The sequence below is a fragment of the Molossus molossus genome, unplaced genomic scaffold (genome assembly GCF_014108415.1).
Source record: "Molossus molossus isolate mMolMol1 unplaced genomic scaffold, mMolMol1.p scaffold_m16_p_1, whole genome shotgun sequence".
In the NCBI taxonomy this organism is placed as follows: Eukaryota; Metazoa; Chordata; class Mammalia; order Chiroptera; family Molossidae; genus Molossus; species Molossus molossus.
Window position 1 is genome coordinate 53,831,643 of NW_023425344.1, and position 22,512 is coordinate 53,854,154.

General features: G+C 36.9%; 1 non-coding gene and 1 pseudogene across 1 annotated transcript; one reads left to right on the forward strand and one right to left on the reverse strand.

The window, feature by feature from the left end:
• Positions 1 to 167: 167 nt before the first annotated feature.
• On the reverse strand, positions 168 to 271 carry LOC118621480. The gene has a single exon (XR_004957702.1). It is a non-coding gene; the product is annotated as a U6 spliceosomal RNA (small nuclear RNA).
• Positions 272 to 20,191: 19,920 nt separating this feature from the next.
• Positions 20,192 to 21,795, forward strand: LOC118626212 (annotated as a pseudogene).
• The last annotated feature ends 717 nt before the right edge of the window (positions 21,796 to 22,512 follow it).

A 22,512-nucleotide genomic window follows, 5' to 3' on the forward strand; every position in this document is an offset into this window, starting at 1 on the left:
GTGCACTTGAGAAGAATGTATATTCTACAGCTTTGGGATGAAATTTTCTGTAAATATCAATGAAGTCCCACTGATCTAGTTTATCTTGTAACGTCCTTGTTAATTTTTTGTCTAGAAGATTTATCCAGTGGTGTCAGTAGTGTGTTAAAGTCACCCACTATGATGGTAAAAATATGGAATGCTTCAGGAATTTGTGTGTCATCCCTGTGCAGGGGCCATGCTAATCTCTGTGTTGTTCCAATGTTAGTATATGTGCTGCTGAAGCAAGCACTACTCTATCTTTTAATTGGAGTATTTAATCCAGTTTCATTTCAGGTTATTATTGATATTTATTTATTTATTGCCATCTTTATTTATTAGGGCTATCTTTCTCTATTTATTCTGCTTATTAGAGCAGTCTTTTTTAACATTTCTTGCAATGCTGGTTTCGTGCTAATATATTCCCTTAGCCTTTTTAAAAATTTTGTCTGGGAAGCTCTTTATTTTACCTTCTTTTCTGAATTAAAGTCTTGTTAGTTAGAGTAGTCTTGGATTCAGATCTTTGTTTTTCATTACCCTGAATACTACATGCCATTTCCTTCTGGCCTATAGTGTTTCTGATGAGAAATCAGCTTATAGCCTTATGGGGGCTCCATTATAGGTAACCTGTTGCTCTTCTCTTGCCGACTTTAAAATTCTCTCTTTGTCTTTAATTTTTGGCATTTTAATTATAATGTGTCTTGATGTGGGCCTTTTTAGGTTCTTCTTACTTGGGGCTCTCTGTGCTTCCTGAACTTGTATGTCTTTTTCTTTCTTTCTTTTTTTCTTAATCCTCACTTGAGGACATTTTTCCATTTTTTGTTCGTATAGAGTGTGAGGGAGAGGGAGGAAGAGAGAAACGTCGACGTGAAAGGGACACATGGAGTGGCTGTCACCTGTGTGACCCAACCAGGGCTGGGGACAAACTGCAACTGAGGTACGTGCCCTTAGTGGAAACTGAACCCGGGTCTCTCTCGACCACAGGTTGATGCTCTAACTGCTGAGCCAAACTGGCCAGGGTGTATGCCTTTTTCCTTCACCATGTTAGGGAACTTTTCTGCCACTCCTTCTTCATAGAGATTCTCTAATCCTTGCTCACTTTCTTCTTTTTCTGGTACTCCTATACAACGGATGTTTTTACATTTCACGTTGTCCCACAGCTCTCTTAAACTGTCCTCCTGTTTTTAATTGATTTTCTTTTTTGGTGCTATGATTGAGTGATTTTTTTTTTTTTTTTTTCCCTGTCTTCTACTTTTCTGATCTGATCTCAGCTTCCTTTAATCTACTGGTTATTCCAGTAGATGTGTTCTTTATTTTTGGTATGTCATTCTTCATTCCTGTTTGGTGGTTTTTTTATTCCTAATTGGTCTATTTTCATTTTTTCTATATCCTTTCTCATGCTGTTGAGCTTCTGCATAATCATTACTCTCAACTCTACATCTGTTAACCTGCTTATTTAGCTCTTTTTCTGTAGAATTATCTTGTTCTTTCATTTGGGATTTGTTTTTCTTGTTTCACTATTTTGACTGTCTCAGCAGGGTTTGGAACCTGCCAAATTTTTCCTGTGAGTGTTGATGTTCTGCTGGTTGTGGCTCCCTCTGCTTTGTTTGGATGAGTATAGAAGGGACCATGCTGAACACTTACTTTCCTGGGTAGAGTTTCAAGGCCAAGCAAAGATTCAATTATCCCAAAGCTTTTGCCTGCAGGCTGACTATTAGTCTGTTATTAAAGAGCCTCAGGTTGTAGCCCTCAGCTGAATAAAAAATCATACAGGTGGGCAGGGTATGAGGATTACCAGTGGGCGGAACAATTGCTTTTCCCTGGGCTAAATTGCTTTGAGAAGAAAATTATTTTTGCTGTGTAGCTTTTTGGATTAGCAGAGAAACCCAGGCTTCTGCCTTCACAGCTCAGTCCCCAGAGCCACATCACCCAACCCTGAGAGCCAGGTACAAAGCTCAAAGACTTTAGAATCCTGTCTCTGCCTATTAGCCTGCAGTTTGTCTCTGGCTGTTAATGAGCCTCAGGTTGCACTTCTCTGGGATGGGTGGTGTTAAATACCTGATGGAGGGGCAGTTGCTTCTCCCCCAGGCTAAAGCCACTCTAATGGAAAGGGGCGTCTTGACGAACATGGCTACTGGCGTGTGGGTGAATGATTCAGCATAGAGCTCCTGATGGCCTCCTTCCCAGCTCTCTCTCCAGTCCTACAAACCCCCGACTCTCCTCACAGCTCTAGTTCAGACCACCCTCCCTCTGCTGGAGCCAAAGTTGAGTAGCTGTAGCAGTAATAGAGTGCACTGGCCCTTCAGAAAAATGCTGGTACTCCTAGCACCTCTCCCTGCCAGACAGAACCTCTGCTGTGGTGATTTTCTCATCCAGGTGTTATGTGGATATCTTTTCTTATTCTGCCACTCTGTGCTCGGGAGCCAGCTTGGGGTTTCAATCCTGACTTCTCAGAGGGAGCATCTCACAGCTAAGATAGCCCTCAGCTGCTATCTGTGGGAGCCCACCAGCCCTCTTGCACCTCCATACCTCCTACCAGTCTTGATTTGGGGTCCTCTTCAGGTCCCTGGTCATAGGGTTCTCTCTAGCTGCTTTTCAGTTGTTTTTTCCAGACATATCTTTATTTTGTTGTAATTCCAGATTGGTCCTGGGAGATAGTCTGTGTAGCTTCCATTCACTCTCCTGCCATTTTCCCTCTTGTGACAGATAACTTTTTATTTTCTTAAAAATAAGATGTGGCCTGGCTGGTGTGGCTCAGTGGTTGAGCATCGACCCAAGCACAAAGAGGTTGCTGGTTTGATTCCTGGTCAGGGCATATGCCCAGGTTGTGGGCCAAATCCCCAGTGGGGGGTGGCCAGTTGATGTTCTCTCTCATTAATATTTCTCTCTCTCTCTCTCTCTCTCTCTCTCTTCCTTATTCTCTCTCTAAAAACCATTAAAGAAAAAGAAATTTAAAAATAAGTTGTGTGAGACTTGTATGGAGGGAAACATGCAGCATGTAGACATTAGTTCAATCATCATGGGTTGTGCTGAAGAGAGTGCATTTTTGCAGTCTGCAGGGGCAGCAACTGTTTTTCTCTCCCCTTTTTTTACAGTTTAATCACCTGGATACTTGCTCAGGATAATGGCTCTGTAATAATTTTTAAATACTCAAATATTAGAGAGGAGGAGAGGACCAAAAGAATGAAAGCCATTACAAATTGCAAATATTGGAATAAGCTCAATAAAAAACAATGCCTTATGCATCGATTCATCCAAACTTAGCTAACTGTGTTTTTAAAACAGATTAATTGACCATTTCATTCAAGGGTTGACCCAATATGTGACCTCATTATTACACAGACTTCACTTGGCTAGACAAAATATGCTGGTCAATTAGGCCTCTAAAATTTGAATTAATTTTTTATTTGGGCCAGAGTGAAGGATATCTCAAACATTCTAATTCATGGTATGTGAATTAGCCAAAGTATAAGTTATCTTTTAAACTAGTGGAATCCAACATGTCAGAATCATCTAGCCTGTTGATGAGTCCTTCCACCTGTCACAATATTCCTCAATACCCCTACCCTGCTCTATTTTGTGTTTTTGTAACACTAATCACCTTTACCATACTTACTAATAATTTACACATTTATGATATTAAAAACATTTTTTTAATCCTCAGCTGAGGATATTTTTCTATTGATGTTTAGATAGAGTAGGAGGAAGGGATAGAGAGAGGGGGAGAGGGAGAGAGATTGATGTGAGAGAGACACATCAATTGATTTCCTTCTGCAAAACACCAACTGGGACCAGGGATTGAAACTGCAAGTGAGGTACATGCTCTTGACCAAGAAATAAACCCAAGGGACTCTTTGGTTCAAGGGCTGACACTCCAGGGCAGAGCCAAACTGGCCAGGGCCATATTTATCATATTTATTATTATTATTCCTTACTAGAAAGTATTTATATATTTTGTACACGTTTGTGACCTTAGTGTCTACAACAGTACAACTGTGCTTAGAAATATGCAAAGTTAATACACATTTTAAAGAAAGAAGAAAAATAAACTTCTGGTTTTGCAAGATGGCAAACAAAAACTAAAACACAAACCCTTTCCTTTAAATGCTTACAAATGTTGGATAAATATATAGAAAACCTTCCTATGACTGTGCACACAAAATAAAGGGAATCCCCATAAAACTCACATAACAAATGAATCAGCAGTGGCTGTGGGTGGGAGAATCAAATCTCTCTTTATGGAACCATCTCAGACTAAGTTGCATTAATTATGACAGCAGAACTATAACCCTATTTACTAATTACAGGGGTGATCTGATAACCAATGCTGTTTCTCTCTCTCCCACGCCCTTTCCTTCTCATTTTTTACTTCTTCCTCCTTATTCCTTTCTTATTTTTGTCTTTTAAATATTTACTGAGTGCCTACCCCAGATATTTACAACCTAGTATCTTGGGGGGGGGATTATATATCTACATCTATATCTAATCTATATCATGAGAGAGAGAGAGAGAGAGAGAGAGAGAGAGAGAGAGAGAGAGAGAGAATGAATAGATGTGTATGTATATTTCCTGGAAGAAAGACTTTTACCTTAATCGTCCTTCTTCCAATAAATAAATAAATAAATAAATAAATAAATAAATAAACAAATGCTACTAGATGAACAGAAATAATGTTGAACATGTAACATTTTGTTGATGTGTTTTTTCAAATACTATAGGTTTCTATTGTGCCCACCACTTTACATCTCCAAGTAGTAAATAAGGTCTGGGTGGTTGATGTTCATGTACCCCAAATTAACTCATGTATTCTTTTTTAAAAAATTATTTTCTTTATTGATTTTCAAACAAAGAGGAAGGGAAAGGGAGAGAGAGATAGAAACATCGATGAGAGAGAACATCAATTGGCTGCCTCCTGCATGTCCCTTACTGGGGATGGGGCCCACAACCTGGGCATGTGCCCTGACCAGGAGTTGAACCACATTGGCCGGGCAATTTATGCATTCTTCTTAGCAACTTCTGGTGTGAGTAAAGATGTGCTATTGAGCACCCAATACTGAGTGCTGTGCTGCATATTAGAATACAGATGTATATGATCATTTCTATGCAAGCTCTTTGAGTCTCAGAGGGGACTCTGAGACTCAAAATAAAGCAGCATGATGGAAGCACAGAGAAGGGAGCTCCTACCTTTTACTTAGGAGCTTTCACTGGTCCCACACATAACCTAGAGGACAAGATTAGGTGCCATGAGTGGCCCCATATGAAATACTTGTAAAACACTAACTTTCTTAAAAACTTTCCCCAGTAATTGTCTTATGTATTGCTCATTTACCACAGTCTTTCTCTTTTCTTTGGAAATAAATATAATTAATACAACTTTAAAAATCTATCTTTATTGACAAATATTATAAATAAAACTAATTTATTTTAAGACCATGTAATGGGTTGAATTGTGTCCAGCCCTCTCTCACACAAACTCATACACTGAAGTCCTAAACCTTAGTGTCTCATAAAATTACTTTATTTGGTATAGGATCTTTGCAGATATAATTAATTAAGGTAAGATAAAGTCATACTGGAGTATGGCAGGCACCTAATCCAATATAACTAGTGTCCTTATAAAAGAGGGGAAATTGGACACAGGAAAAATCTCATTTGTGGATGAAAGCATAGATGGAGGTAATGCTTCTACAAGCCAAATAATGCCAAAGATTGCTTGCACATTGCTAGGAGCTAGGTGAGACGAGTGGAAGAGAGTCCCTCTCACAGCCCTCAGAAGAAACCAACCCTGCTGACAACTTGATCTTCTACTTCCAGCTTCTGGAACTGTGAAATAATAACTTTCCATTCTTTAAGCCACCCTGGTACTTACTTACAGCAGCTGTAGCAAATGAATACAGACTATATAAAAAACCAGTAGAAAATACTGTAGTGATAAGCAGTGCCATGTCCTTTTATGATGGAGTTAGGCTGGACAGTGTATATTCCTTCTTTCCAGAAGACCTGCCATTGTAACACTTTACAGATACTAGCTAGAAGTTCTCACGATATGTGAAAAAGGAATATTAAAAAGTTGTTAAGAGATTGAGCTCAGTTCAAGACTGACATAGTACATCTTTGTTCTGCTACTACATAGCCATGTGGGTTTGAACATGTAACCTGAGATTCTGTTTCTTCACTCTTGAAAACAGTAGATGTTGCCTACAGCATAGAGTTTTTATAAAGATTATATAATATGTGAAAGACATAAGTAACAATCAATAGTAGTTATTTTAAATGTATAATCCTCAGTGATATTAAAGACTTCAAATCCTAAAGATGTAAGTTATCCTAAAAATGATTTATAGGTTCAATAATATCTCACTGTTTCAGGATCCAACCCAGAATACCACACTTCATTCTCCACAGAGAATGTTTCCACAGGCTCCTCTAATCTATGATTGTTTCAAAGATTTTTGTTTGTTGGTTGGTTTTTTATGACCTTGACAGTTTTGATGAATATTGGTCAAGTATTTTATAGAAGGCTTCTCAATTTGGGCATGCCTGATGTTTTTCTATGACTAGATTGTGAATGCTAAGTAAAACTATCACAGAAGTGCCCCTGCTTAATTGTACAATAATGGGACATGATATTAACTATTTATTATTAAGGGTGTTAGCCTTGATCATCTGGTTAAGGTGGTATAAGCCAGGTCATGCCACTGTAAAGTGACTGAGTTTTCCCTGTATAACTCATTTGTTAGAACAAACTCACTAGGTTCATTCCATATTTAAGGGAAAAGAAATTAAGCTCCACCTGGGGATAAGAGTATCAAAGAATCTGTGGTTGTATGTTAAAATCATCACAGTAATTAAATATTTGGGGGAAGATACTGTGAAGCTATGGGCATTTATTTTTGATACCCTTATAAGAGATAGCCATATTAAAACTACAGTTTTAAAAGTTCTAAATAATATTATAGTTTTAAAATATTTTATAGAATGATTATTATAGCTAACATAGATTGCTTATTCTGTGCTAATCATCATACTAAAGGTTCTGTTTTCATAGTAATTCTATGAGGTAAGTATTATTACTTTAAACATTTGACAGATGAAAATACTGAAGCACAGAGAAGTTATACAATGTGCCCATTGTTATATGGTTAGGATGTTACAGAGCTGAGATTCAAAACTAGAAAGTATCAATCTGGTCCAGAACCTGCCTTGCCCTCTTAAGCATGATGCCATACTGTCTCACTATGAGATAAATAGACAGGTAGAGAGATATACTGAGGTATATTAGAACAGGTAAGAGGACATATGTACAATATTGAGAAGTAAGGCTTGAGACTCAGGATAGAGGAAAAATAGATTATAAAGCTTTTCTACTAAGATTCAGTGAAATTAAAATTAGATTGGCACACCTAAAATGCTCTAACAGAATAATTTTAAAGACAATAAAAGTCTTATTCTTCTACAATCGGTATTTGGCATATATCACAAACTGCTACATATCAATGAGACACATAAATAATCCAATAGAAAACTAAACAAGAATATGAAAAAGTAATTCACATATACTTGTAGGTAGTTAGTTTTATTAAATCAAATTTAAACTATGATGAGGTAACTTTTCATATCTATCAGATGGGCAACAATTGGTAACTCTGGTAACTCTGACTTTTGGTGAGAATGTGAGAAAATGGGAACTTGAAAACAGCTGGAGGAAATATAAATGCATATAAACTCCATGGAAAGCATTCTGGAGAAATTCTCAATCATGTAGATAAGAAGTGATGTATACAGATGCACATGAAATACTGTTGGTAGTAGCAAGATGTGGAGACAACTACTGTTACTCACTAGTCAAACTGATAGACGATCCTATGATATAGAACTAAACTGAAACATCCCAATTTAATTAAGTCATGAAACCATAAAAGAAGAAAACATAGGCAGAAAAATCTCAGACATCTCATGTAACACAATTTTCACCGATACATCACCTAAGACAAGAGAAACAAAGAAAAAAATAAACAAATGGGACTTATCAAACTAATAGCTTCTGCACAGCGAAAGAAACCAGCATCAAAATAAGAAGGAAACCCACTGTATGGGAGAACATATTTGCCAATGATACATTGGATAAGGGGTTAATTTCTAAAATATATAAAGTACTCATACAACTTAACAAAAGGAAAACAAACAATCCAATTAAAAAGTGGAAAGAGGCTCTGAATAGACACTTCTCCAAAGACATACAAATGGCGCAGAGACACATGGTAAAATGCTCAATGTCACTAATCACCAGAAAGATGCAAATTAAAATGATAATGAGGTATCACTTTACACCTGCCAGAATGGCTGCCATCAACAAATCATCAAACAAGTGCTGGTGAGGGTGTGGAGCTGGTAGAAATGCAGACTGATGCAACCACTATAGAAAACAGTGTGGTTTCCTAAAAAAAAAATTAAAAATGGAGCTGCCGTTTGACTCTATGATCCCACTTCTAGGAATATATTCTAAGAATCCTGCAACACCAACCAGAAAAAATATATTCACCCCTATGTTTACAGCAGCATTATTTACGATAACTAAGATCTGGCAACAGAGCAAGTGCCCATCAGCAGATAAGTGGATAAAAAAGCAGTGGTACAATTAAAAAACAGAATATTATGCAGCTGTAAAAAGGAAGAATTGGTTTCCCTTTGAGACAGCATAGAGGGACCTGGAGAGTATTATGCTAAGTGAAATAAGCCAGTCAGACAAAGACAAATATCACGTGATCTCACTTATATGTGGAATCTAATGAACAAAATAAACTGATGAGTAAAATAGAACCAAAGGCATGGAAACATGGGACAGACTGATGAATCTCAGAGGGAAGGGGTGGGGAAGATTAACCAAAGAACTTATATGCATATATGCATTGCCCTTGGACACAGACAATAGGCATGGTGAAGAACTAGGGCAAGGCAGGAAACAGGTAGAAGGGGGCCATGGGGAAAATGGGGCGGGGGGCATCTGTAATACTCTCAACAATAAAGATTAAAAAAGAATCCTAACAGATTCTAAATTAAAAAATAATAGTAAAATGAAACAACTCAATTAAATTGGGTTAGCATGGGCAAGACTTTAAAACATACTTTAGATTTAAAAAAATAGACGTTTAGTATAATACTATTCTTTAATATGTAAATGTTAAAGCACCAAATAGTGGCATATTATCTACTATTCATACAAACATGCATGTATAGTAAAATTTCAGTACATAAATGGGACTATCATTCTAGGTTTTTGGGCTGTGAAGGGAAAATGATTGATGAATGGGGCTTCAATATCTATATCATTTTTTTAAATTAAAAATACCTGAAGCAAATACAACAAAATGTTACTATTTCTTAATCTCAGAAATAGGTAGATAGGTAAGTACTATATGTATATATATTACTTTTAAAACAATGTTTTGTAAATGAATGATAAAGGGCTTAATATGTTTATGGAATTTTTCTATTAAAGGGGAAAAAAGGGGAATTTAAATATTTTCTTCATGCAAAATCCCTTTGAGTTTTTATATGCCAAACTTCCTTCTTCCTTGTTATGAGGATTAGTAATCTCAAACCATATTTACTTTTGTGGTTTTATTCTGAAAAAGAAAAATTGGCTGATGTACAGAAAGTCCTAGATTCCAAACTAGCAGTTCTAAATGGAAAATATTTTCTGGCAGAACTGCAGGAAAAAGCCAAAACATTTTGATGTTGAAACAACTTCTGATGAAATGCCATAAAGGTCACCAAGCCTGTGATCCTTCCCAGTGTTGGCAATGCAGACTTGGCAACTTGCAGGTCTCACCCATGACTTGGTGCCAGACGTCGGAGCCAGTGGAAACGTCCTGAGAACCGGCACGCTGATCTTCCAGGATCAGTGCTTATTAAATGTGCTGCTTTGACTTGTTTTCAAAAATTTCAAAATTGGTTTTAGACTTTTTCTTCGAGAGGTTATCTCAATGAAAATGTATTATTTAGCAAATATAATAAAAGACATCTAACCTGTATTATTCAAAGTCCTTGTGATCCAAGAAAAAAACGCTTCCTGAAAATGATTTTTCAATATGTAAAATGTATGTTTAATATATTTTACATAAAATCTCCATAAGTTAGATGTAGTTGATGTTGTTAACTACTCTAGTAAATCATCATAAAATATGATTCAAAACACAGCAGTGCTTGGCAGTTTGCTTTAAATCACTAGAAAAACGTGAAAAGCATACTATTTTTGTTTTTTGGATATAGTTAATTTTATGTAAATAATACATATTAAGCCAAAATGAATTAAATCTTTTAAACCTAAGGGAGAAATGTCATGAATGATGACATGTTAATTTTTATATTTTCTTCCTTCCTTCCTTCCTTCCTTCCTTCCTTCCTTCCTTCCTTCCTTCCTTCCTTCCTTCCTTCCTTCCTTCCTTCCTTATCTTTATTGTTGAATGTATTACAGATGTTCCTCATTTTTCCCCCATTGACCCCTCCTCCCCACTCCCATCTCCCACCCGCCTTTTCCCACACTGTTGTCTGTGTCCATTGTTTATGCATATAAGTTCTTTGGTTTATTTCTTCACACCCTAACCCAACCCCCTTCTTTTTGAGGTTTGTCAGTCTAGCAAACAATTTGTTTTTCTTAATCCCTTCACCTTTTTCACCCATTCCCCCAACCCCCCTCCCATCTGGCAACCAACAAAATGTTCTCTGTATCTATGAGAAGGTTTCTGTTCTGCCTGTTCATTTTGTAGATTCCATTGCCAATAAATATGTATTCATTGCCATTTTTTTTGTTCATATATTTTATCTTTTTCTTCAAATAGACCGTTCAATATTTCATATAATAACGGTTTGGTGGTGATGAACTCCTTTAACTTTTTCTTGTCTGGGAAACTCTTTATATGTCCATCAATTCTAAATGACAGCTTTGCAGGATAGAGTAATCTTGGTTGTAGGCTCTTACTTTTCATCACTCTAAATATTTCTTGCCACTCTCTTCTGGCCTGCAAAGTTTCTTTTGAGAAATCAGGTGACAGTCTTATGGGAACTCCCTTGTAAGTGACTAACTGCTTTTCTCTTGCTGCTTTTAAGATTCTCTCTTTGTCTTGAACCTTTTGCATTTTGATGATGATGTGTCTTGGTGTGGGCCTCTTGGGGTTCATCTTGTTTGGGACTCTCTGTGCTTCCTGGATTTGTATGTCTGTTTCCTTCACCAAGTTAGGGAAGTTTTCTGCCATTATTGTTTTAAATAGGTTTTCGACTTTTTGTTCTCTCTTTTCTCCTTCTGGCTCCCAAAAGATGCAAATGTAGGCATGCTTAAAGTTGTCCCAGAGTCTCCTTACATTATCCTCATTTTTTTGGATTCTGTTTTCTTTTTTCTGTTCTGATTGGGTGTTTTTTGCTTCCTTGTGTTCCAAATCAATTGTTTGCTTCTTGGCTTTACCTAATCTACTATTGAAGCTGTGTAAATTATTCTTTATTTCAGTCAGTGCCTCCTTCATTTCTGACTGTACCTCCTTCATTTCTGATTGGTCTTTTTTAATGCTCTTGAGGCCCTCACTAAGTTTATTGAGCATCCTTATAAGCAGTATTTTGAACTCAGCATCTGTTAGGTTGCTTATCGCCATTTCGCTTAGTTCTTTTCCTGGAGTTTTGTTCTGTTCTTTCATTTGGGACCTGTTTCTTTGTCTCCTCATTTTGGCTGCCTCTCTGTGTTTGTTTCTGTGTATTACTTAAGGAGAGGTATGGGGCTATCTGAGACCACATGCTGCTTGTTTGAAAGAATTTAGGAAAACCTGAAGCAGGATCCAAGACAGGCCAATCCTATGATTAAACAACTGGCAACAGCTTGAGTGGGCCTGAAAGTTGGGTGAGGCAGGGCCTCAGGGAATCACCAAAGCAGGGCAACCAGTGTGAGCCAGGTTGCTGGAGTCCCAGATATGGCGGCTGTCTGCCGCCCCAGGGAAGGGCTCACCAAAGGAACAAAGGCCTCTGACAGCATGTCTGTCCTGGAGAAGGCTGCCTCTCCAGCCCTTGCTCCAATGCCAAACAGCTCAGTTCTTCCCTGTAAGTCTCCGGTGCCCCTTGAGCTGCCTCCCCTCCAAGCCTAGAGGGAGCAAGTCGGAGTAAGTCTGTGCACGGGCCCTTTAAGAGGAGCTGCCTGGGGCTCCAGCCGCCTCAGCCTCCCTGAGCCTCAGTTCCTGTTGTTTCCAGCCAGAGGTTATGGGGACTTCTCTTCCTGGCACTGGAACCCTGAGCGGGATGCCTGGTGTGGGATGTGGACCCCTCAATCCTCAGAGAGAACCTTCCCATCTGAGGTATCCTCCTGACTTATCCACCACACATGGCTGTGGGGCCAGCCCGTCCTCCTCTGCCCCTCCTACCAGTCTCGATGCAGCTGCTTCTTTAAATCCATAGTTGTAGGACTTCCATTCAGCTTGATTTCAGGCAGTTTTGAATGATGGTTGTTCTGTAGTTTAGTTGTAACTTTGATGTGGGAGGACGTGATACCGCGTTTACCTACACCGCCATCTTGACCGGAAGTCCTATATTTTAAATTTATAAAATTTTATCATATTCATTGTCCTTTAAAAATTAATCTTAAGTTTTATTATTTTGCTTTCCCCTTATAAGTAGTGTCATTTATCTTTAAAACATGACAAGTTTAAATTTTTTTAAAGTTATTTTATTCAAATTATGTTTTTGAGAAGAGAAGTTTCTGTTAGTCATCTTTGAAAATGTTCATGCCATTAGTGGGTCTCACTTGCTGGAAGGAAAATTTCAGATGGGTTTGGTGTCATCAGAGCTTCAGAAACAACAAATGATGAAGCAAAGTGGTAGGAAATGCCCACATTCTGCGAATGACTGAATGAATGAAGCATTCCTACAGAAGTCTTATGTCTGTAAATCTTCTGACATTTTAACTGGAGCAACAGATGAAGTCTGGACTATATTCATGGCTCCAAAAGAGTATTGTCTTCCTTCATATTCAAGACCTGACATTTTGAAGTGAAGATGACACATTGTCTCCCATTTGTGGCAAATCCAATAGGACTTGCCATATTAGTCTTCTGTTTGGAAAAGGATATGAAAAAAAGCAGACAGATCCAGATATAGTATCTTACATATCATAAAAAGCATTCTTTAAAGCAGAGATTTTCAACCTTTTTTTTTATCTCATGACACACAAACTAATAACTGAAATTCTGCAGCACACCAAAAAATATATTTTTTGCCAATCTGACCAAAAAATAGGTATAATTTTGATCAATTTATCAAAATAAATGAATAAATAAATAAAGCAATTATCTATCCTTTTTGCTCCAAAGTGACTTTTAAAAAAATCAGGTGCCTGTACTTGTATACCATGAGTTCTGGTACCAAGAATTAACCAATCAGATGCAATCTTTTAATGCAAAGTGACCAATAAGATGAACTCTATTCTATGACTTGTATATTTATGGTTCAAGACAGGGCATTCAACACCAGACGGTTATTATTGTGTTGGCTATTGTCATTTTTAAAATTTGACAATCTAAGGGAAAAGAGGTCGATGACCCTGACTAAATAATCAGGATTGCATGTTTAAAAAATTATTGTGCCATACTGATTGAAAATCTATGTTTTAAAGTGTAGTGTTTGATGAATTTTAATAAAGATATTGACCCATGTAGCCACTAATGATCTTGAATACCTTTTTACATGATAACTGGCCAGTTATATTCATTCTCCTATGAGGTACCTGTTCAAAACTTTCCACTATTTATTATTAAACGGGTTGTCTTCTTATTAATGAGTTATATGAGTTGTTATATATTTGATCATGAATCTTATCAGATATATGTATCACAAATATGTTCTCCCTGTTTGTGACTTTTTATTTTGTTAACAATGTTGTTTGAGAAGCAGCAAATTTTAATTTTGATGAAGTCAAGTTTGACAGGTTTTTTTTTCTTTTTCATTTACAATTAGTACTTTTACTATCTTTTCTTAAAACAAAAATAGTTTGCCTAACCCAAGGTTACAAAAATTTTCCTCTGTGTTTTCTTTCAGACATTTGAACATTTTAGTTTTTAATTTTAGTATATAAAACATTTTTGTGTCTAGTGTAAAACAAAGATCAAGATTCATTTTATTCCATGTAGATATTGAATTGTTTCAGCACCATTTATTAAAAAGACTACTTTCCCCCCCTAGAACTATCTTGGCACTTTCGTAGAAAATCAGTTGACCGTGTGTGTGTGTGTGTGTGTGTGTGTGTGTGTGTTTTAAATTTTTTATTTATTTGTTTTTGTTACAGATGTTTCTCATTCTTCCCCCATTGACACCCCCTCCCCTCCCCCCCCAAAGCAATCTATAGATTCAATGCAATCCCCATCAAAATACCAATGACGTACTTCACAGAACTAGAATAAACACTCCAAAAGTGTATATGGGACAAAAAAAGATCGTGAATAGCCACAGAAATCTTGAAAAAGAAGAACAAAGTTGGAGGGATCACATTACCACATTTCAGGTTATACTACAAAGCCACTGTAATCAAAACAGCCTGGCACTGGCACAAGAACAGGCAGATAGATCAATGGAACAGAATAGAGAACCCAGAAATGGACCCAAGACAATATGCTCAATTAATATTTGACAGTGCTGGCAAGAGCATACAGTGGAATCAAAACAGTCTCTTCAATAAATGGTGTTGGGAAAATTGGACAACTACTTGCAAAAAGATGAAATTAGAACAGCAATTTACACCATACACAAGAATAAACTCAAAATGGATAAAAGACTTAAATGTAACTCGTGAATCCATAAAAATTCTAGAATAAAATGTAGGCAACAAAATCTCAGATATCATACATGGCAGAATTTTCACCAATACATCACCTAAGGCAACAGAAACAAAGGAAAAAATGAACACACAGGACTACATCAAACTAAAAAGCTTCTGCACAGCAAAAGATACAACCATCAAAACGGAAAGGGATCCCACTATATGGGAGACCATAATCGCCAATGATGCATCAGATAAGGGGTTAATTTCCAATATATAGAGAGTGCTTATACAACTCAACAAAAGGAAGACAAAGAACCCAATTAAAAAATGGGCAGAGGACCTAAATAGACACCTCTCCAAAAAGGACATACAAATGGCCAAGAGACACATGAAGAAATGCTCAACATCACTAATCATCACAGAGATGCAAATTAAAGCACGTATGTGTCTTTTAAAGGTTGTTGGTTAAGAATTCAACCCCTGGGACCCCTCCCCGGGCTCCCTCAGTGTCTGCCAAGGTGAGAGAAGGAAGAGGAAGTAGAATCGAGAAGGAAGAAGAAAGGGGGAAAATTGAGGAAGTGAAAAACAGTGAGAAAGAGGTAGGAAGAGAGGGAGGAGAAAAGGAACGATAAATGGCCTTGGGCCTCAGACCTTCCCTGGGTTTCCAGGGTAAACACAAATGTAAATATATAATTGATTTATTTTTTTACTGGATTAGGTTTTAGGATCCTCTTAGAGGCTGGCTCAGCACCATCCTCTGAAAGTTTGATCCTATCCTAGCACTCTGAGTGGTCTTTCTCAGTATTGAAGGCCACCATTTGCACAAATGTCCCTAGTGTGGGTAACTTTCATCATTGTTGGAATTGCTCTCTACTCATACACCTAGTTCCTACCTCTAAAGTGACTGGGCTGCCACATCTGTCTGGGTTCCTGTGATGCCAGGACCAGTCCTACAGCTTATCCCTTCCCAAGCTAATTGGTGAGAAAAACTGCAAGGAGCAGAAATTCTCTGAACTTGAAGGTCTGGGCATACTTTTTCCATTAAGGGTTTAGAGGATCACTAGACAAAGCCTTCTCCAGGATTTTGCAGGACTTCTTTTTCTTTCTCTTTTTTTTTTTCTTTTCTATTTTTAAGAAGGACTCTTTTTGGGCCTCCCCAGGGGTGTGACAGCCCTAGTGGCAGGGAAATGACAGGATCTAATATTGTTATCCATTGATTTTTGCAAGCATCTTTGATTCTGCCAGCAATATCTTTAGGTAGCTGGTAAGCATTATTATCTGCTTTTACAGATGACAAAAGTGAGTCACAGGAGAGGTACTTTTATTCATATATATTTATTGAGCATCTACAGTGTGCTGAACACAGTGGTGAAGTTAACATAACCTTTGGGTGGTACTTACAAAATGGATAAGCAAATTTTAACAGAGATAGTCCCTAACTACTGAATGCAAAGAAGCAAAAATATTGGCATGCAAAAGAACCACCACCCAAAAACTCAGGCTTGATACACAGCCCTCTTAGTATACATAACCGCCTTTCATTATTACACAATAGTTTTTAAACAGTGAAATTATCTCACAGGTTTGATCTTTAAACAGTATAATGAAAATGTAAGATTTGGTTTAGACAAAAAATATACTGTTAGAATTTTTTTTTGTTTCTATTGTTTTTTTTAGAGAGAGAGATAAACATCAATATGAGAGCAAAACATTGATCACCTGCCTCTGCACTCTTATCGGTGATCAAGCCTGTAACTGAGTCATGTGCCCTGACTGGGAATCGAGTTGGCAACCTTTTGGTGCATGGATGACACCCAACCAACTGAACCAACATTAGCCAGGGAAGAACTTGTATTATTTTTGAATATGGTGTTCAAGGTACTTAAGAAATCCCCAAGCCTGCAATGCAGAAGTGGACATACAACCCTGGAGTCACAGCAAAGCCTTTTTTTTGTGCTGCTGGTTCTGTTGGTAAAAGACAATACTTATGAAAAAAAAAAGTCTGACAGTACTGAGAGAAAAACTTGGAAATTAATTTGATAAATTTATTAAGTATCCAAGCTTCGATGGAGTAATGTCCTCATCTGTGGCTTATGTTTGAGCTCTGTAGTCAACTGCCCAGCTAGTTTAATTTGCTTGAGATGAGGAAAGACTTGCATTTTGTGAATCCCAGGAAGACTGGCTGATGTCTTCATCATACCCCAGAGCAGGTATTTTTAAAATTCAGTTTCAGCTTAGAGATCTTATTCAGTTGCTTGGTATGGCTTTTGGAAGTGAGATCTTACAAAATTTCACAGACTGTCTTGAGATATATGAGGATTGGGTTAGGAGTAACAGAATACTAGATTTCAGCCACAATTTTTATTATAGTTAAAAAACACTGGGGAGTAAAACACCCAAACCCTACTTTCTGTCACAAACAACTATTTACATATACAACAAACTTAAAGGAAAAATAGTCACAAGAAAAATTAAAACTCAGTATACACACACAGACACACACACACACTCACACACACAACCAGTCCCTAAAATCAGACTCTGAGTTTAAATCCTGTCCCAACTCTACAAAAGGTAACCTTGAACAGCTCCATCTTACCTATTTTATTCCAGGCATATAAAAGGTGAAGAGCTAAGGTCAAGAAACCCTTAGTAACATGATTTGCCCAAGGTTACACAGGAAGTAAGGGCAGAGCTGGAGTTTGAAACCAAATCATTTGACCATCTGTTCATAAATCATCGAACTCTACTACATTGACTTTCTTATTTTTTTCAGCTTTATTAAGATATAACTTACATTAAATGTTGTGTGAGTTGAAGGTGTAAAATAGTGTTGATTTGACAGTCTTATGTATTGCAAAATGATCATCACCACAGCACTAGCTGACACCTGCATCATGTCACATAATGACCTTTTTTTTTTGTGTGGTGAGAGAATTTAAGATCTACTCTCTTAGTAATTTTCAAGATTATAATGCAGTATTCTGGTGTTTTCACTTTAAATTTTACAAAGGATTTCTTTTTATGTAATCAAAATTCTGAGTTGTCATATTCTCTGTGATTATAAATTTCACAGAGGATGTGATATGAATGCATATAGTATGAAATAAAATTATACTGCAAGCATATTTGGTTTGGTAAAGTATTTAAGAGCTACCACGTAAAATTTCATTTGAAATATCCACTTCTCTTTGAAATATATAAATCCAAAAATGTAAACATCAGGCCAAAACATTTTGAAAACTTCCCTTTTCAAAGATGAAGTATGGTATATGAAAACATTGCCTCCCTTAACAAAACAAAATGCAAGACCTCTGTGGCCAGATATTAGGGATGAAAGTGTGAAGAGGTGGTTTTCAAATATTAAGTGCCTAGTTCTGTCTTCCTGAGTTCCCCTTATTGGATAACTCACTTGATATTAGGTTCACAATTGGACAAATGCCTTGCTTTGGGTTTTTTAATCATATAATTGCAACCTGATGAAACATTTAAAAAAGTGATCAAATAAAAAGAAGAGAAAAGTACATCCAGGAAATAATGTTCTAGAAACACTTTATATATCTCTGTAGACACCTTGTTTGAATCTCTTACTTCCTACAATAAGGTCTACCTCTAGGTGAAGGCTAGGTATCACTTGTGACCTGATATCTAGGAGTTCCTTTTAAGGCACTTGGACCTTATATAGTTAAAACCAAAAAGTCAGGTTCCCAGTCACAAAATTATCTCCCACTCAGTAGTTACAGTTCTATGTTTGAGAAATAGGTAGACACAATGCAACAGAGGTTGGAGTTTTGTATAGACCATCTCACAATAGCACTTAACCTCTCTATAAGTACATATATAGCCACAGCATAGTGTCAAAAACTCCAAATGATACATAGGATAATCATGTAGTTTAATCATTTATTAAGCTTCTACTATGTGCCAGGCAGTATGCTAGTTGCTTTACATGTTGAATTCGATTTTAAAAAACAATGGCATAATATTTATAAAATTAGTTTTTAAATATTTAAATGACGTCTTTTTTTTAAACCTACAAAAGAATTTCATTCATTATTTATTTATTTTTATCTTCACCAAAGGACATTTTTCCACTTTTTGTTCAGATAGAGTGGGAGGGAGAGGAAGGGGGGGGGGGGGATTGACGTGAAAGGGACACATCAAGTGGCTGCCACTCGCACGACCAGGGAAAAATTGAAACTCAGGTATGCGTGCTTAGCGGGGGAACTGAACCCGGGTCTCTCTGGACTGCAGGCCAACGCTCTAACCGTTGAGCCAAACCGGCCAAGGCTCATTCATTTTTTTAAAATAACAGAAGTCAAAAACTTGTGTGTGTGGTAAAGTACAAATACCATAAAATTTATCAATTTAACCATTTTTAAGAGTAAAGTTCAGTAACATTAGTAACATTCACATTGTTGTGCAATCATCACGTGTCCAACTCCAGAACTTTTGCATCATTCCAGACTGAAACTTGGTATCCATTAAGCAATAACTTTCCATTTCCTCCAGTCTCTAGCAGCCACCATTACACTTTTACATATTCTCTATGAATATGACTAATTCAGGCACCTAATGTAAGTGGAATCACACAATATTTATCTTTTCATAACTGCCTTATTTCACTCAGTATAATGTCTCAAGGTTCATCTATGTTAGCACGTGCCAAAATGTCCTTCCTTCTTAAGGCTGAATAATATTCCATTGTAGGGATATACCACATTTATCTATTTTATGGCTCTGCGCTGATAGACATTTGAGTTGCTTCCACCTTTTGGCTATTGTAAATAATGCTGCTATGAACATAGTTTTATAGAACTCAAAGATTTAAGATTTGTTTGAATTCTTGACTGGGAAATGTGGCAACAAACTTCTTTTGAAGATTTTCAGTGATTTCTGCATTTCATTAAATAGGAAATGCAAGAATAACCATCTTGCCCTGACCAGATGGCTCAGTTAGTTGGAGCATCATCCAGTACCCCCAACGTTGCAGGTTCAATTTCTGGTCAGGGCACATGCCTAGGTTGCAGGATAATTTATATTATATTTTCACAAAAACTTTTATGATCTAGGACCTACAACTGCCTACTCTAATATGAACAGGTTATTCTCTGACCATTTTGTTCTCTGATTTAATTTATTTTTTGCTGTGTCTTCCCTCATTGTAAAATATTCACTTGTTTTGTTGAAACACATCTTCAAGAAACTTCCCAAGGAAAATTATAAGAGGCAAAGTTATGAGCTTTTACAAGTCTGAGAGTGCCTTTTGTCTTCTACTATTCCACATGATTGATTGTTTAGCTGGATATGGAATTCTAGGCTGAAGATTATAGTTCTTCGTAATTTCCAGTCTTCTAGCTTCAAATGTTGCTGATGGGAAAGATGGTGCCAATCTGGTATTTATTCTTCATAGGTAATATGGATGTTCCCTTAAAAAACTTTAAAGATTTACACCTTAGACTTTCTAAATGTCATAATTAGGTATTCATGTGTATGTGTGTATGCATGTGTGCACACATGTGTTTTTTATGCTGAATACTTACAGAACCATTTCAGCCTGAAATTTCACATCCTTTATATCTTGAAAAGTCTCTTTTATTATTTCTTGGATAATTTTTTTCTATTTTGCTCTATTCTGTTTTTGTTTTAGAATTTCTAGTAGTTATTGGTCTGATCCTCTATGTTTATTTTCTTTTTCTTATATTTCCCATGTCTATACTTGCTTCTACTTTGTGGGATATTTTATTTTACCTTCCAAATCTTGTATAGAATTCATCACTTCATTTGTAGTTTAAATTTCCAAGAGCTTATTTTTGTACACTAATTGGTACTTTTCACAAAATCTCATTTCTGATTGTGAAATATCATCCTTAATCTAAAAATATTAGGTTTTTAAAGTTCTCTTCAATTTTTTATTTTATAAACTCTTATTTTAAAATAGTTTTAGGCTGGTGGCTCTGTCACGCCCCCCTCACCGGGCAGGCCAGGGTCTGTGTGACGCTGTGGCCACAGCTGTGGACACAAAGGGGAGACGAGGAGAATTAAATGTGAGAGAGTCTGATGTAAGAGTTTGTGATGAGTCATCATGTACATATGGAGGAGTCTGTAAAGAAGATGGAGATGGATTGAAATGTGCATGTCGATTTCAGTGCCATGGAAATTACATTCTTGTCTGTGCATCAAATGGAGACACTTATCAAAATGAATGCTTTCTCAGAAGAACTGCTTGTAAGCACCAGAAAGAGAGAACAGTAGTAGCGAGAGGACCATGCTACTCTGATAATGGCTCTGGATCTAGAGAAGGAGAAGAGGAAGGGTCAGGGGCTGAAGTTCACAGAAAACACTCCAAGTGTGGACTTTGCAAATATAAAGCTGAGTGTGATGAGGATGCAGAAAATATTGGGTATGTATATAATATAGAATGCAGTGGATATAGTTTTAATCCCATGTGTGCTTCTGATGAGAGTTCCTACAACAATCCCTGTTTTGTTCACGAAGCATCTTGTATAAAGCAAGGACAAATTGATATAAGGCATCTTGGTCATTGCACAGACACAGATGACACTAGTTTGTTGAGAAAGAAAGATGATGGATTACAGTATTGACCAGATGTGAAAGATGCTAGTGATCAAAGAGAAGATGTTTATATTGGAAACCACATGCCTTGCCCTGAAAACTTCAATGGTTACTGCATCCATGGAAAGTGTGAATTAAACTATGCTACTCAGAAGGCTTCTTGTATATGTGAATCTGGTTACATTGGACAGCACTGTGAAAAGACAGATTTTAGTATTCTCTATGTAGTGCCTAGCAGGCAAAAGCTCACTCATGTGCTCATTGCAGCGATTATTGGAGCTGTACAGATCACCATTATAGTAGCTATTGTCATCTGTATAACAAGAAAATGTCCTAAAAACAATAGAGGATAATGACAGAAGCAAAACTTAGGTCATTTTACTTCAGATGCGTCATCCAGGATGATTTAAAATGATGACTTTTATATGTACACTGACCATGTGATGTACATTTATTATGTCTTTTTTTAAAGAATGGAAATATTTATTTCAGAGGCCTTATTTTTGGACATTTTTAGTGTAGTACAATTGGCTCATATTTAGAATATTCAGCTACAACAGTTCTGGACTATTTCAGAGTCTTTGTTTTATGTTTTTAAATACAAAAATTGATTTTACAAATTTGTACCACATGGCAATTCTAAGACTTGTTCTTTACCCATGGAATGTAATATTTTTGCAAAGGTGGACCACTTCACAAATGGTTATAAAGTCATACCTACTTCTTCCATGTGACCACAAATGGCTAAGCATGAACTAAAGGTAAAGATGTTTACAGATTACTTTTCTTACAAAAAGAATTTTAGAAGACACTGTGTTTTTTTGTTTTTCTTATCCTCACCCAAGGACATTTTTCCATTTTTTTGTTCAGATAGAGTGGGAGGGACAGAGAGAAAAAAAGAAACATCCACATGAAAGGGACACATCGAGTGGCTGCCACCCGCAGGACCAACCAGGACTGGGGACAAACTGCAATTGAGGTACACGCCCTTAGCGGGAACCTAACCCAGGTCTCTCAGGACCATAGGTTGATGCTCTAACCGCTGAGCAAAACCAGCTAGGGCAAAGACACTGTGTTTAAATAGACATTTAAATGTTTTGAGATTTAGTAACTGGTTTTTTTAGACA